Here is a 16,292-nt window from a genome sequence, read left to right as displayed (position 1 = left end):
ACCACATCCACAGGGATGAACAATCAAAACAACAGGCACACAACTCCTGGGTGACACATGTGGGTAGTTGACAGTGCAGAGGCATGTACACATCAACACTCCCCACAAACTCACCCCTTCACACTGCAGACTACCTCGCCATCCAAGAGCACAAATGGAAAGTAAAACATGGGACTAGGATGACTGGCCATCACAAGATGACCACACACATACACCACTGGGCACACATATAGGGAGAACACACACACACATGCTGACCCTGGACAGCCTGCCTGCAATACCATGTGCAGAAACCCACACTGTGCTGGCAGTGCCCCCCACCGGACATGTGTACAATATAGCCAACATGAACTAATCAAGTAAATGACTACTGCTAACCATTCGAAATTGACACCATTGCCACCACAAGTATCTGGGTCAAGAAGAAATTAAGACCCTGTCACCCCTGAAAAAAAGAGAGCAAGTGAGTCCAAACATTGACCATGTTGAAGTGCCACAGAGACCATGTGGCACAGCAAACCATATACACACAGCAAAATAACTTTAGTCAGTAAGGACACTGACAAAATAGACAACAGGAGCAACTGTCTTTATTCACATATTGCACAGATATGTACCATGAGAAGAGAAGAGCAAGGCAGAAGATGCAGAGCATGTCCACGAGAAGCTGCACAGGCAGGGGGCACACAGCAGTGAACTACAAGGCCAGTGGGCAGGACAAAGTGCAGACTGAGTCCATGAGAAGATGCACAGGCAGGGGGCACACAGCAGTGAACGACAAGGCCAGTGGCCAGTTCAGGGTGCAGACTGAGTCCATGAGAAGCTGCACAGGGAAGAGTTCAACACAGCAAAGAGCAACAAGGCCAGTGGCCAGTTCAGGGTGCAGACTGAGTCCATGAGAAACTGCACAGGCAGGGGGCACACAGCAGTGAATGACAAGGCCAGTGGGCAGGACAAAGTGCAGACTGAGTCCATGAGAAGCTGCACAGTCAGGGGGCACACAACAGTGAAGGACAAGGACAGTGGCCAGTTCAGGGTGCAGACTGAGTTCATGAGAAGCTGCACAGGGAAGAGTTCAACACAGCAAAGAGCAACAAGGCCAGTGGCCAGTCCAGGGTGCAGACTGAGTCCATGAGAAGCTGGACAGGCAGGGGGCACACAGCAGTGAACGACAAGGCCAGTGGCCGGTTCAGTGTGAAGACTGAGTCCATGAGAAGCTGCACAGGCAGGGGGCACACAGCAGTGAACGACAAGGCCAGTGGGCAGGACAAAGTGCAGACTGAGTCCATGAGAAGCTGGACAGGCAGGGGGCACACAGCAGTGAACGACAAGGCCAGTGGCCAGTTCAGTGTGAAGACTGAGTCCATGAGAAGCTGCACAGGCAGGGGGCACACAGCAGTGAACGACAAGGCCAGTGGGCAGGACAAAGTGCAGACTGAGTCCATGAGAAGCTGCACAGGCAGGGGGCACACAGCAGTGAATGACAAGGCCAGTGGCCAGTTCAGGGTGCAGAGTATGTCCATGAGAAGCTGCACAGGGAATGTGTGCGACTGTACCTTTCCATGGTCAGCAACACAGTCAGGGGGCAACAATGTGAGGTACAGGCCCACCTGTGTGAGAGACAGGTGTGTGAGGGTGACTACCACTCAGACTTGGCTGTCAGGCGAAATGGGAGCTGGCTGTGTCTCGGGGACTGTTGGGGCACTTGACCGGGGAGAGAACGGAACAGCTGAGGTAGAGCTATAAGTGGCTTGGCAAGCCGGAGGGCTGCTTGGACCAGGTGGTGTAGTGGCACGTGGAGGTGGAGTCATGCAGACGGGAGACACGGTGTGGATGGGAGATTGTGGAGGGGTGCCCTTCCACTTCTTGGGGATCCTACATGGCTTGACTGAATGTGGATCAATGGGAAGTGGTGTGGGCACAACAGGCACACTCACCACCACAGCTGCAGCAGGTTCAGGCGCTGGCAGCCCCTCTGGTGATGTGCTGGACCCAGCGGAACGCTTTGCCTGGCTTCGCCTCTGCCCCCCTTCCCCTGTTTACTAGGTGTTACCCCTACAGTGCCGTCTGGCCCCTGCTTCACTGGGCTTGGAATGGGAGTCGAGGTGGTGGGTGATTCTGCCTTAGAGCCCTTCCTAGGTGTACCCTTGGCATGCACCACCTCCTTGGTGGGCACAGACACTGTATGCTTCCCTTTGCCTGATGCTTTAGGGGCAGGAGAGTCCTTGGATGGGGATGCCACTGAGGCATGTGTGCCTGAGGTCTGCTGCTTTGCTTTTTGTCCACTGGTGTTGCCTGACGGGCTTTTCTCCCTGCGCTCTGGGGTGGCTTTGGACTTCTGTGGGGATGGTGTCTGCACCCGGGACCGCTTGGATTGCTGCTGCTGTGTGCTTCGTGTGCTGTATCATGACTTTGACGTATGTGGACCGTGGTCACTATTGTCAGATGTGGCCACTGCCAAGGGGGTGGACAAAGGGACCGGAGCTGGACTGTGAGTATGTGCCTGTTGCAGGGCAGACATCACTGTTGATGACAAAGCCTGGACTGTCCTGTGCAGCCCACCCACGTCTGAATGTATGCCCTCCATGAAAGCAACCACCTGGGCCAATTGTTTGCCGTGGTCAATGAAGGCATTGAGGAGAGCTGTCTGGCCTACACACAGCTGGTGCAAAAGGTCCACAGACTCAGCACTGATGGCAGCAGGGGGGACAGGGGCAGGGGCAGCGGTGCCGGGGTGAATGACACTCTTCCCCTCTAACTGAGGCAGACACGGGCAGCACCAGAGTGGCTGGCAGGGTGAACACTAACCGCTGTGTGGTGGAAGTCGATGCAGAGTCCTTGTTCCCTGTGCCCTCCAACATGGATGCATCACCACTGGCATCGGATGATGTGGTGCTTTGCGCCTCAGGCTGGGATTCCTCCAGCAGACTCCTGTCCCCCTCTGAGGCGCTGGTGACATCTGTGTCACTGGGCTTCTGTGCGGATGTTGTGCTAGTTTCACCCTCACTGGTGTTCGTCTCCTGTCCCTCCGTGACAACAGGTGATGCTGCATGTGAGAGAGAGATATAGGGTCAGGTCAGTGACAACAACAGAACAAACATATGCAAGCAATGCATCACAAAAGATGACCAAATCTACATGTTGCACACAACCCTATGCAATCACATTGTGCCAACTCACTATATTGACTCAAGCAGTGTGTGGAAACTGGAAACTCAGGCAAGAGTGAGCCATGTGATGACCGCACAGCACAACACCCTGCTTGTGGCTCTGTTCAAACAGACACAGAACTAGCTCTGAGCACACCTAGGGACATGATGGGGGCACAGTACTTGTTGCCAATAACATATCTGGATGGAAAAGGAGGGGACAACACAGACCCAGACTACAACATGACAGTCCACAATGGACATTAGCCCATGTCACCCACCATGTCGTACCTTGGGGACAATAGAATGGTGCACATTGTTTCAGATGTGTAGGCCTCCCCAATCTGGGTGCATGCAATGGACGCATTGATGAACACACAGTCAGATCGGGCACACTGCCGTTCCCACCCATGGGATTCCCAAGACTACCCCAATGCAGAAGAAACCTGAAAAGCACAACTCAGAATGTAATGTGATGCACAGCATCCAAATCACCTTTGTAAGTACAGGTAGGGCAAATGCATGCCACCGGCACCCAAGCCAGCAGCCACTTACATGCCACAGCATCACACTGCCAACATCACACAGGCCAGTGCTGGCACAGGCTCTGTACACATGCAGCCACTCCCAGCCAAAGTCAGACTCCCCAAATGCTCACCCCTGGCTTGCTGCTGATGCTCCTTCAAACGTGGATCCAGCTCAGGCTGTGTCACCGCCAAGATGCACCCCATTAGTGGTGTCATGCTGCGCCATGCCAAACGCCCAGTGCGAGGAAGCAGCCCCGAGGTCATCTCCACCACATTCTTTGCCAGCCGGCTGATGTCATCCCATCTCTTGTGGCAGTGGGTGCGCCGTCGGTTTGAGACCCCCAGAGCTCGCACCTTCGCTGCAATGGCCCTCCACAAGGCCTTACGCTGGTGTACCTTGAGCTGCAGGCATGGGAGACAAGAGGGGGAAATGATCAGTGACACAGTGTCATGTACCGACATCTATCAGTATAGCAGCAAGATAAAAAATCATCACATATCCAACGATATGGCAAGCAGAGACTATAGTACAGCTCACATGGGACACCTGCATGGGAAAAGCTGATGTTAAAGCATGCAGGTGTGAGGGGGAACACAGTCCCTGTACATCTCACGCACATGCAGGATGCCAGCACTGAAACACCCATGTAGCCTGCCCACATCTCCAGCCATTGTTGGCTTGAGCAACACATACATCACATGCGAACCTGTGTTTGGGGGTGGACTCACTGTGTCCAAGACTGCGCATCCATCATTGTCCCTGTCCTGTGAATAGATGAAAGTGTCATGGTGGTCACATTGAGGGACATGATCTCACAAATACAAAATGCCATTCACAAGGGCAGTTGTGTGCAGAATACAGTGCTGAGATGGCCCATAGCTGGAGTGCAATGTGAAAAGACTGATGTCATACTCTGTAAGTTAAGTGAGGTGTCCTTGTCTTTGTAGGCGGGGACTGTGCAGGCCAGCTGGGCTCACACTGAGATGGACTACAGGGTCACACACAGCCATCCAGCCAGACAATCACTGTCCTGACTACAGCATGAACAACCTTCTATGTCACTGTATGGCTGACGACACAACACAGGTCACTCATACATACATGTGCAGGGAGGGAAAGCTGTGGCATTGGGTACACACACCCTCCCACTGGAGACAGCATGTCAGGCAGTGCATGACACTACCCCACACTCCCAGGCACATACTGCATCAGTCAAACTACATGTGTGGCCCCCCTGCCCTACCCCGCCACTGTCAAAGACTTACCACGACGTTTGGGGCACCATATAGCCTTGGGTACTGTGTGAGCACCTCATCCACCAGGACCTCCAGCTCCTCGCTCGTGAAGGGACTGGCATGGATCTTCTCTGTCCTTGCCATCACTGTGGACATGTGACGACAGCGGCAGAATTGGGTGTTGAGGGGTCTCAGGCAGCAGTCCCTGGAGGCAGCAGCAGGTGAGGGGTCTCAGGCAGCAGTCCCTGGAGGCAGCAGCAGTGGAGGGGTCTCAAGCAGCAGTCCCTGGAGGCAGCAGCAGGTGAGGGGTCTCAGGCAGCAGTCCCTGGAGGCAGCAGCCGGTGAGGGGTCTCAGGCAGCAGTCCCTGGAGGCAGCAGCAGGTGAGGGGTCTCAGGTAGCAGTCCCTTGAGGCAGCAGCAGGTGAGGGGTCTCAGGCAGCAGGCTCTGGGTGCAGTGGAAATGTGAGGCTCACTCCCACACATATATAGCCCCCTGGGGTTGTTTCAAAGGTGCCAAGCTGCAGCAATTGGTGGTCCAGGTCTGCCTCTTTAAAATGCATCCAATGACCGGCCCCGCGGTCGCGGACCACGCCTACCACGATCTTCAAAATTGCATCATGTCACCGCAATCATGGCTCCCATTGGCTGTAAGGGCATGCTCCATGGAGGTGACACAACGCTGGGGCCTGGGGTGCGCTACCGCGATGGTGCATCTTTCAAATGCAGCCAATGTCCGCCTCCGTGGTGGCGGAGCACCCCACCGCGATCTTCAAAATTGGCAATCATGGCTCCCATTGGCTGTAAGGGCATGCTCCATGGCGGTGACACACCGCTGGGGCCCGGATTGCGCTACCGCGATGGTGCATCTTTCAAATGCAGCCAATGTCCGCCTCCACGGTGGCAGAGCATGCCTACAGCGATCTTCAAAATTGCATCATGCCACCGCTATCGAGCTTCGCATTGGCTCTAGGGCAAGCTCCATGGCAGTGACATACTGCAGGGGTCCGATGTGTGCTACCACGATTTTAGCAGCAGAGCATGCTGCCCGCCATTTCCACATGTCTCCATGCCTATCAGTACCGCACTTGTGTGAATGGGGGTGCTGGTGACACACCGCTGGGGCCAGGCTGTAGCTACCGCGATATTGGTGCCATGCATTGACACGAGGCTCCGCCATTCAGGCAGCGGAGCATGCCAACCGCCATTTCCACATGTCTCCATGCCTATCAGTGTCGCACTTGTGTGAATGGAGGTGCTGGTGACACACCGCCGGGGCCAGGCGGTAGCTACCGCGATTTGGGTGCAATACAATCCCAATATCCATCTGTCAAACATCAACAGAGCACAGTGCCAAGATGGTCAATGGAACATAACCGTGCACACGAGGCCAATGTTCCATGTACTCCACCGAAGGCTACACATGCCATGTTTGTGTGTGTGTTTCGTAGATTGGCCTGTACCCACTCACATGTCACTTATGGATTTGAAGTTGGTGTAGGCAGGACAGTGCTGTTCTGGACTCTACAATGTGTACACATGTCAATGTGTTGAGGTGCAGTGACAATCACAGTGATGCTCGTCTCAATGATTGATGAAATATGTTGCATTGCCTCTAATGTCTGCTAATGCACACATTCGTCATTACAGCGCCGACTGTGGTCATTGTGTGGTGGATGTGTGCTAGGTTGTAATGACGCATTGAGGTGTGACAGGTACAGCAGCTAGGTATGAGACAGTGGGTTAGATTAGTTACACATTTGCTGGATGCTATAGTCCCAGGCGTGCCCATTTGAAATGTGGCGTATCCCTATGTGCATTCACATTGACCAAGGTGGTGTTTGAGGTACTTGTCTTGTGTAAGTTGACAGGTGTGGCCTTTGTGTACATGAAGGTGTCCCTACATGTGAGCTGGTCTGTTAGTCAAGATTGAAGTCAGTCATTGTTGTTGTTGTTGTGGCATCCAGAACGTGATGTGCTGTGCACATCTCATGATGTATTGCATTGACATGTGTTCACTAACATCTCCAATAGGAGGAGGCCAAATATGATTCATCACTTGACGGTGCTGGAGGACATGGAGGATGTTGCGATCATACAGAAATGCCGCCTTGACAGAGCCACCCTGAAAACCCTTTGTGAACTGTTGGAGCCCCACCTGCAGCCTCGCAGGACATATCCAACAGCTTTTAACCCTACTTATAAGGTGATGGCAGTCCTGCATTTTTTTGCCACTGGATCGTTCCAAGGGACAGTGGCCAGTGCTGGTGGGATGTCACAACCGATGTTCAGCATGGTGCTGCGTGAAGTACTGTCCGCCATGATGCTCTACAAGGACAGATACATCCATTTCCCCAGGGGTGCTGAATTGCCAGCTGTGAAGGGAGACTTCTATCTCCTTGGACACAACCCCAATGTTGTTGGGGCCATTGATTGCACCCATGTCGGGCTTGTGCCACCACAGGCAAGTGAGCACATCTACCGCAATCGCAAGCATTACCACTCCATCAATGTGCAGGTGGTGTGCCTGGCAGATATGACCATCTGGCATGTGTGTGCAAAATTCCCAGGCTAGTCCCATGACTCTTACATCCTGCGGTACAGCATTGTGCCCCAGCTGATGGCTAATCTTCTTCCCGAGCGTGCATGGATTGTGGGTGAGTATGCCTAGTCGTGTGGCCTGCTGGGTGTGTGACCTGCTGCCCTCAGCCTCTGCGACGTTGCAATGTCTATTTGTGTTTGACATACCTAGGTGACTCTGCATATCCCAACCATCCCTGGTTGCTAAGCCCACTGCGGAATCCCAGGTCCCCGGCTGAAGTCCGCTACAATGAGCCTCATGGGAGGACACGTCGTGTGGTGGAGCGTACTTTTGGTCTGCTCAAGTCACGTTTCCGCTGCTTGGACAAGACTGGAGGTGCACTGGCATACTCGCCCAGGAAGGTGTGTCAGATTGTAGTGATAGTCTGCATGCTCCACAACCCAGCCATTTGCGAGGAGATTCCCCTGCTCCTGCTTGATGGTGAGGACCCAAGGCCCCAGCCTGCAAACCAAGCCGTGTCCAGTGATGAGGACAGTGGAGAGGAGGAAGGTGTTGACCTGCGTGAACAGTTCATCACCCGCTACTTCACTTGAAGGTGGGTGTCAATGTGCAACATACCCATTGTTTAATGATATTGCTGTTGTCGTGAAGGGGCATGTGAGAATTGTAGCAGCAGCCAGTTGTAGACTCAGTGGTGGTTGGCAATGTTTCTGGGACAGGTCATTTGGGTACATCTACAGGACGTGTATGTTGACACTTGTTGCCCATTGTGACATGTGCATGTTGGGTTATCCTGATGGTAGGTGTTGTGTGATATCTGTGATGCCACACCCAGACCAGTGAAAGTAGTTTGGTTGTGTTTCCCTAGGTGCCTTTGAGCTCTCCTGGCCTACATATAGCCCATGCTCCTGGTGCATTGTGATCATGTTGAAGAATGTACATCCTGCAATAAAGATGGAGCAGACACATCAAAATGTGTGTGATGATATTTTATTTGCAATGGTGAGATGCGAGGGGGGGTGTACATTTCCATTGAGGGGTGGGGTGAGCAGTGAGTTGACAGTTGTGGAAGATGAGATAATCGAGTAGTCCCCACATTGCTGTGGTGACCCAGTCCAACAGACAGATGCCATTCACAAGGCAGTGTGGGGGGGACAGTCCAAAAAGTCAATGCAGTCGTGGAGAGGGTTGCTATCATGGCTGGCTCCCTGACTGGCATCTGGCAGGTGCTTGGCCTCAAGATACTCCCAGGGTCTTCTTGGGACGGCCCCTTCGTCGTTTGGCAGGGGGGGCCCTGCTGCAGGGCCAGTGGGGTCTGAGGACTCACCCCTCTCTATGGGCGCATGGGAGGATGGTTAACTGTCACCGTGCGGCCCACCAGCGGGAGGTGGAGATGTTGTCTGTGGCGCATACCTGTCCCTCAGTACCACCACTTGCTGGCCCAAGAGGTCCACGATTTGTCCCATGCAGGTGTCGATGGACCTCATCAGCAGGATGAGCTCGTGCAACAGTTCGTCCGACCGGCCCGTTCGTCCCTGGGCCTGTTTGTCCACACCCAGGACTCTGGTGATGTGTTCCAGGGATTGGGTCCCAGCCTCCTGGTGTCCATGGGTAACCTGCCCCTCCCACCTGCCCTGCTGCCACGGACCTGTTGCCTCACCACTGTGGGCACTCGCATCCTCTCCTTGCCCTGCTCCATCAGAGGTGTAAGCTGGGCATCCTCTGGGACAGGGAGGGTGTTGCAGGCAGCACTGGTGGTGGTGGTGGTGGCCACACAGGCCGTGACAGCAGGGGTCTGCTGTGCAGTTGTTGTTGGCGCAGATGTGGTGGGGGGGACGATGGGGTCCTGGGACCTGTTGCTCCCTGGCACACCAGATGGGCCGGCCTCAAGCTCACCGTCCATGGAATCCTGGAAGTGAACATCCGAGAGTCTATGTACCGGGGGGACTGGCTCTGCAGGTTGCTGGTGCTGTCCTCTGCAGTGAGTTCTTGGTCACCTGTGGGTCAGATGGGAAATGGTCATTGTAGTACACCCGGCAAGCTTTGTGTTAGCTGTGTGTCATTCACTATTTGTACACTGCACAATTGACAGATCATCACATTGTTTACTATGTGCACTACTGTGCTTCCTGACATTATGCAGTGGTACAGGCATTACTTGTCCATGGTGTGAGGTGTCAAGGCATACCATGCGACCCGTGCACAATTAAGGATTACAGGGACTTGTTGCCATCTAGGGCCTGGCACAACATGTGTTTAATTGAGAACTCATTGTTTATTTGTCTGACCCGGCAGACGTCACATCTGGCCATGGACTGGCCATTGTCAGCTCCTGCATACCTTTGTCCTGTCATGTGCATATCTTGATTTGTACCACCACACATGCTTTTGTATTTTTCAAATGGTCCTTGTTGCACTTGCCCAATGGCGATGCACATGTAACTAGGTGCTGTGCATGATTGTGCCCTGACTTTCTTCCACTTGTGTCACATTTTGGTAGCTGTGACAGTTTCCTTAGCTTACCTGTGTGCACACTGTGCTGGGCAATGGGGTGGCTATGCCTCTTAGTGCAATGAGAGGGCTGGTGTGGTCATATGGCACCATTACATTTGTGACAAATGGGTGGGTGCACGTACTGGCTACCTACCTTTAAGTTTGTTTGGTGTACTGTGCTGGCTTCCAACTGCTTCTGGGTGGGGAAGTGCTCCATCCTACTCAGGTGTGGGACAGAGGGAATGTTGGGAGAAATAATGCAGGCCTCCCACCCACAAACACCCTCACTGTGAAGATGGCTACCTACCTGTAAGTTTGATGAGGGTGATGTAATGACTTCCAACTGCTGGGGGGGCTCTATCCTGCTGTGGTGTGGGGCAGGGTACATGGTGGGAGTAGAGGTACAGACCTCCCACCCACAAACACCCTCCCAGGGAAGATGGCTACCTACCTGTGAGTTTGATGTAGGTTGTGTAATGGCTGACACATGCTTCTGGGTGGGGAGGTGGGAGGGATCCATCTTGCTGGGCTGTGGGACAGAGGGCATGGTGGGAGTAGTGGTGCAGGCCACCCACCCCCTGATACCCTCCCAGGGAAGATGGCTACCTACCTGTAAGTTTGATGAGGGTGATGTGATGGCTGACACATGCTTCTGGGTGGGTTGGTGGGAGGGATCCATCGTGCTAGGCTGTGGGACAGGGGGCATGGTGGGAGTAGTGGTGCAGGTCCCCCACCCACAAACACCTCACTGTGACAATGGCTACCTACCTGTGAGTTTGTTTGGTGTACTGCAATGGCTTCCAACTGCTCCTGGGTGGGGGAGTGCTCCATCCTGCTCAGGTGTGGGACAGAGGGAATGGTGGGTGTAGTAGTGCAGGCCTCCCACCCACAAACACACTCACTGTGAAGATGGCTACCTACCTGTAAGTTTGTTTGGTGTACTGCAATGGCTTCCAACTGCTGGGGGGAGGGCTCAATCCTACTGAGGGGGGCAGGGTGCATGGTGGGAGTAGTGGTGCAGGCCCCCCACCCACAAACACCCTCACTGTGAAGATGGCTACCTACCTGTAAGTTTGATGGGGTTGATGTAATGGCTGACACATGCTTCTGGGTGGGGTGGTGGGAGGGATCCATCTTGCTAGGCTGTGGGACAGGGGACATGGTGGGAGTAGTGGTGCAGGACCCCCACCCCCAGACACCCTCCCAGGGAAGATGGCTACCTACCTGTGAGTTTGATGTGGGTTGTGTAATGGCTGACACATGCTTCTGGGTGGGGTGGGGGGAGGGATCCATCTTGCTGATGCTGTGGGACAGGGGGCCTGGTGGGAGTTGTAGTGCTGTCTGCCTGTACACATGCCCCGATGGTTATGTTGGTTGCTATGTTTGGGGTGAATGGGAATGGGTGAATGTTGGATCTGTGAGCCATGTTTTTGTGAGTGTGTGGTGCAGATGGATGGTATGTGTCCTAGGTGGTGTAGCTTTGTAGTTGTGCAAGACAGTACATAGCAGAGTGGTGGTAGACATTTGTTTGTACTTACCAGCCTCCACTCCCCCGGCTACTCCTGTGAGACTCTCTGGATGCAGTATGGCAAGCACCTTCTCCTCCCATTGTGTGAATGGTTTTTGTGGAATGGGAGTGCCACCGCCAGTCCTCTGAGCCAGCTCATGGTTCTTGCTCCTCCTCTCCTTGACCACCCTCTTCAGATCATGCTAACGCTTCATGATCTCCTTTTTTGATTTTGGGGTGGTCCCTACTGCATTGACCCTTTGGACTATCCTTGCCCACATTTGTGTCCATGTGGCTAATGGTGTCTGTTGGACCAGGGTACCAAAAAGCTGTGGTTCCACTCTGACTATCTCATCTACCATGACCTTCAACTCACTCTCAGTGAATTTGGGCATTTTCTGTGTGGCCATGGTGTGTGGTGTGCAAAGTGGTTGTGGGTGCAGGAGTGTGAGTGGTGGTTGTGGTTGTGCTGTGTATTGTGTGTGTTGTGCAGGGGGTTAGTTGTGCTGGTGTGGAGGTGGTGGTGGTGCTGTGTGTGGTGTGGCTAGTGATGTTGTGTCCTTTGCCTCTCCTGTCAGCTGGGGTATGCGTCCCTTCTCTCCTGGAGTATTGCAAAGGATTGTGGTGAGGGAAGGGGCTGGTTTTATACTCAGCAATGTGGGTGTGTCCAATTGGGGTGTTGCTGACAGGTGTGTTTTCCTGGGATTTGTATTTTTCTTTTTTCCATGTGGTTGTGTCATTGGGGTGTGTTTTGTGTATTTGGGGGGCATGGCTAGTTTTCTGTGTGCACTTTTTGGCCTTGTTGTGGGTTTTTTGCTTCGTCCGCCATATTTTTTACAGATCGTCTGCCGCGGTGGCTGTTCTTCAGCTCTTCCACTGGCTCTCCCATTCATCCCATTGTGCGACCGCGGTGTCTGAAGACAGCAGTACGTACCGCGGGACCGTCGGGGATATTCTAATTTCCAGGGCGGTGTCTCCGCTATACTTGCGGCGGGTTGGTGTTTTTCCGCCGCGAATCCGACCGCCGCAGACGGATTTTGGCCATCTCCCCCTGCTACGGGAAGTTTTTCTTGGCCTCGTTCCGCCGTGGTTTGATTTTTTTGGCAATTGATCCTAATTTGGCTGCCGGTTTTCCCACGGTGCCGGCGGGCGGTTGTTTTCGCTTCCATGGCGGTCAGGGTGCTTTTCCGCCATCCTAATGGACCTCTAAGTGTTCCATTTACCTTGAAAAGTACAAGACAGTCTCTCCTACAGATAACACAGTGAACGTGCTTCATGTGACGAACCGTTGTGCAGAGTGCATCTTAAAAGCACAGCGAAGCTGACCAATTACGCGTGACCCAGAAGTGACTGGGACGGGTGGTGAAAATTAAAAGAGTAGTCCCAAACTCATGTGTGTGTGTGTGTGCGGGCAATGTATGAGTCAATACTTAGTTTTGAGACCATCCAATTACCAAGATTAATCACACAATATAAACAAGTATAAGCAAAATTTGATTTTCAAGACAGGCAGCACTTATAAAGGAGCAGACATATTAAATATATTATTCCAAAGTGTATAACTGTGGAGAGGTGTGGTGCAGTGGCCAGGGCAGCTGACTTCAGAGCACAGGGTTCATGGTTCGATCCCCTGCTTCGGCGGCATCTCAGCTCAGCACCATGTGACTCTGGGCAATAGCTCACTTAACTTCCCCAGCGCCTGGAGACCCGTAAGGGTGATTAGTTTGCACTTTACAAATACGATTTACATTTACATTTTCTATATTAACATTTACATTTAAAAAATTGGTTACAATGTATGTAGTCGCAAAGCACGTATTTATCAAACTGCTGCATTCGGTACTACACATGTGCACACAGACACTACTCACTGCAACGTAGCCCTGCACACACAGCAGACAGTTTACCATGGCTACAAACCTAGTGCATTCAAGCACAGCCAATAATCACTCCTAAATCAGTATAGTCTCCCGATTTGTAATTAGCGCGGCTGCTGCCTGACTCCAACATGGCTGCAGTCTCATAAGGGCCAGACGGATATTTGTTGAGATGATTGTCATTAAAGTTGTGCATTGGAGGAGAGCAAAGGGGGAGCAACATGAAGGATCAAAGAGCCATGCACTCAGCAGAAAGTTTAAAAAAGCACAGGGGAAGCGCTGTGAGGGCAAAAGCTTTACCAAAAAGTCCCACAAAGTGGATGAACACGGTACTTGGCCCTCAGGACACTGATAAGAGCACATACACGAGGAAGAACAGAAAATAGTATGCTACAGCCAATAGAAACAGAGGAAGAGTAAGTAGCAAGCACAGGAACCAATGAAAAGCAAGGGGGCTTTCAAGCTATATATTAACAATAGATTTCACAAACACACAGTGCAAGCACTGTGCAGGTGAAACCTAAAAACGAGTAGTAGTAAATCCAGCACCAAACATGGCCAACCACTTATAATGCAACACCCTCTGATGCGCTGGAAAATTGTAGATGCAAGAACTTATCATACAAGCCCCTGGAAAATAATTAATAAGTACGACTTACTTATTTTAATTATTTTTAAAATATTTTTATTAGGTTATTAATTGTTTTATGAATGATGCAGCAAACATAGCACTGAGGCGCAGAACATGCACCAAACAAGAAATTCTCAACAACAGAGGAGGCCTACACATAATGTGACTTTTTGAACATATGTATTTAATTTAATGGTATAAAAGTTAAATATAATAGAAACATAAATATTATTTTCAAATAAGACATTTCAATAACTTTAAAAAAAATTGTAAGTTTAATGTGTACAAAATAATTAAAGTAATTTAAAATAAATCTAAACATAACCTTTTGTAATTTCTTAAAGATAATAGATAAATTTAAACATTTTAATTTAGGTGGGATTTTTAAAATAAATCCGTAAACTTCAATGTTAATTTACTCAAATGTTTTCAAAATAATTTAACTTTAAAGTTAAATTAAGATAATATTGCGACATTTTTTTTATTTTGGTTTACATTTAAATGAAATATATTAAATTAATTCACATTAACGGTTAATCTGAACTATTTTTACTGTACGTTTTCAAGTTTAATAAACTTTTAAAATGTTCCCTATAGTTTCACATATGGAGACCTCTACACCATTATGTTATTTTTCTGAACACTCAACTCATAAAATACATATATTTAGAACAACGTCTTTAAAATAGTTAAGTGTTAATATACAATACAAACATAAAAGACCATCTAAATATTTACTGTTAAAATTAGTTTTTAGGAACCTGTTATAATTTCCCTCATACTCGTATTAAAGTCTTTAATGTAATGTAAATCTATACACAAATTCAGTCATGGATGCCCAGGAATTTCAGTAGCTCTCGTCCTAGAGGTGTATAACAGAAAAGTCAGACAGGCTGATTGGGGCTCAGTATACATTTAAAACAGCAGCTTCACAAGAAAATTCTATAACAATATGGGCTGATTACGATGTTGGATGGAGTTGCCTCCGCCTGACATCGTCTTGGTCATGGGACCAACACCTGATCGGCGGTCCCGACCGGCCCATTAGGATGCGACTGAACACTGTTCGGTTGCATTCCTACATTTTACAATGGGATCATGTATTAATGCATGCTCCCATTGTAAAATGGGAGGTGCAGTTCATCCCTGCAACCCATGGCATGCCACGGGGTGCAGGAATCAACAGGGGGGCACCATGGGTGCCCCCTTTGCCTCCATTTGCACTCAAGGGCCCTCAAATGTTAGTTCCAACAGCCTTTCTGTGTCGGAAAGGCCGGCATGGAAAGGCTGCTGAAACCCGACATCGTAATCCCAAGGGCAGAAAGAGCCACCTTTGGGACTGCAGGCCACATTCCGACTAGCCAATTGGCTCTCCAAATCCATTGAAAGCCATCCAGAATGACCGGTCGGATTCCTTTCCGACTGCCTCCATTGTAATGAGGTGGTTGGAAAGGAATCTGACCGGCATATTAACGATGCGGTCTGTAAGGTCGGAGCCTTTTACGACCACATCGTATTCGGCACCTATGTCTTTTCTTTGGAAACGTGCGATGTTCGTATCCTTTAGCGCCGAAGAGCCCACTCCCTTGCTGATCATGTTTCACAATTCCTTACCAAAACATAAGGTTGGCCACATTTTTACACTTTGCCAAAAGTAGTATGTTGTTGGAAAAAATTGCATTCCATGCTATTTCCAAAGTTTGCAGAATTTTCCATCTTCAGAGGGCGAATAATTTTTTCACAAAATATAGGTTTTTGGTACAGAATGTTCTCTATGAACATTCTCTATGGCTAAAAGTGTTTGAGTTGTAGTCCTTTTCTCCCACCAATATATTTTCAACATGAATGTGCTCCTATGTTTTTTAACTTGCATGGGAATATTTGTGAAATTGCACAGCCGTAAATATGCTTGAATCATTTTAGAGGGATATATTTAGCAAGGCTCATGCCTTGGAGATAGAAAAAGAAGACAGAGTTCCCTGCTAAACATTGCCTCCCTGCTAAACATTGCCTTGCTGATAAGATAACACTCCAAGTGAACTAAATCATCTTTTTTATCTTCCACTTCTTTTTCTAACAGACAAGATTTTTTTTTTGTCAGGAGCTTCAGCTTATTACGGTACATAATTATGTTAAACGGAGATGGTGTAATACACTCCCAGATTGGCTTATGCAAAGATAACACTAATCCCCTCATTATGTGTTGCCTCTTAATGCTGATGGGGCTGGCAAGAGCAGTTTCCAGTCCATTAGAATTGCCAAATGTGTGGGAACATCGCAAATCCCTCAACTTTCACTTTTCGCAAAAGCTGCCAAAATCTGCAGGTGAAACT

The sequence above is a fragment of the Triturus cristatus genome, chromosome 7 (genome assembly GCF_964204655.1).
Source record: "Triturus cristatus chromosome 7, aTriCri1.1, whole genome shotgun sequence".
NCBI classification, from domain to species: Eukaryota; Metazoa; Chordata; class Amphibia; order Caudata; family Salamandridae; genus Triturus; species Triturus cristatus.
Note: the sequence above shows the minus strand (reverse complement) of the source record.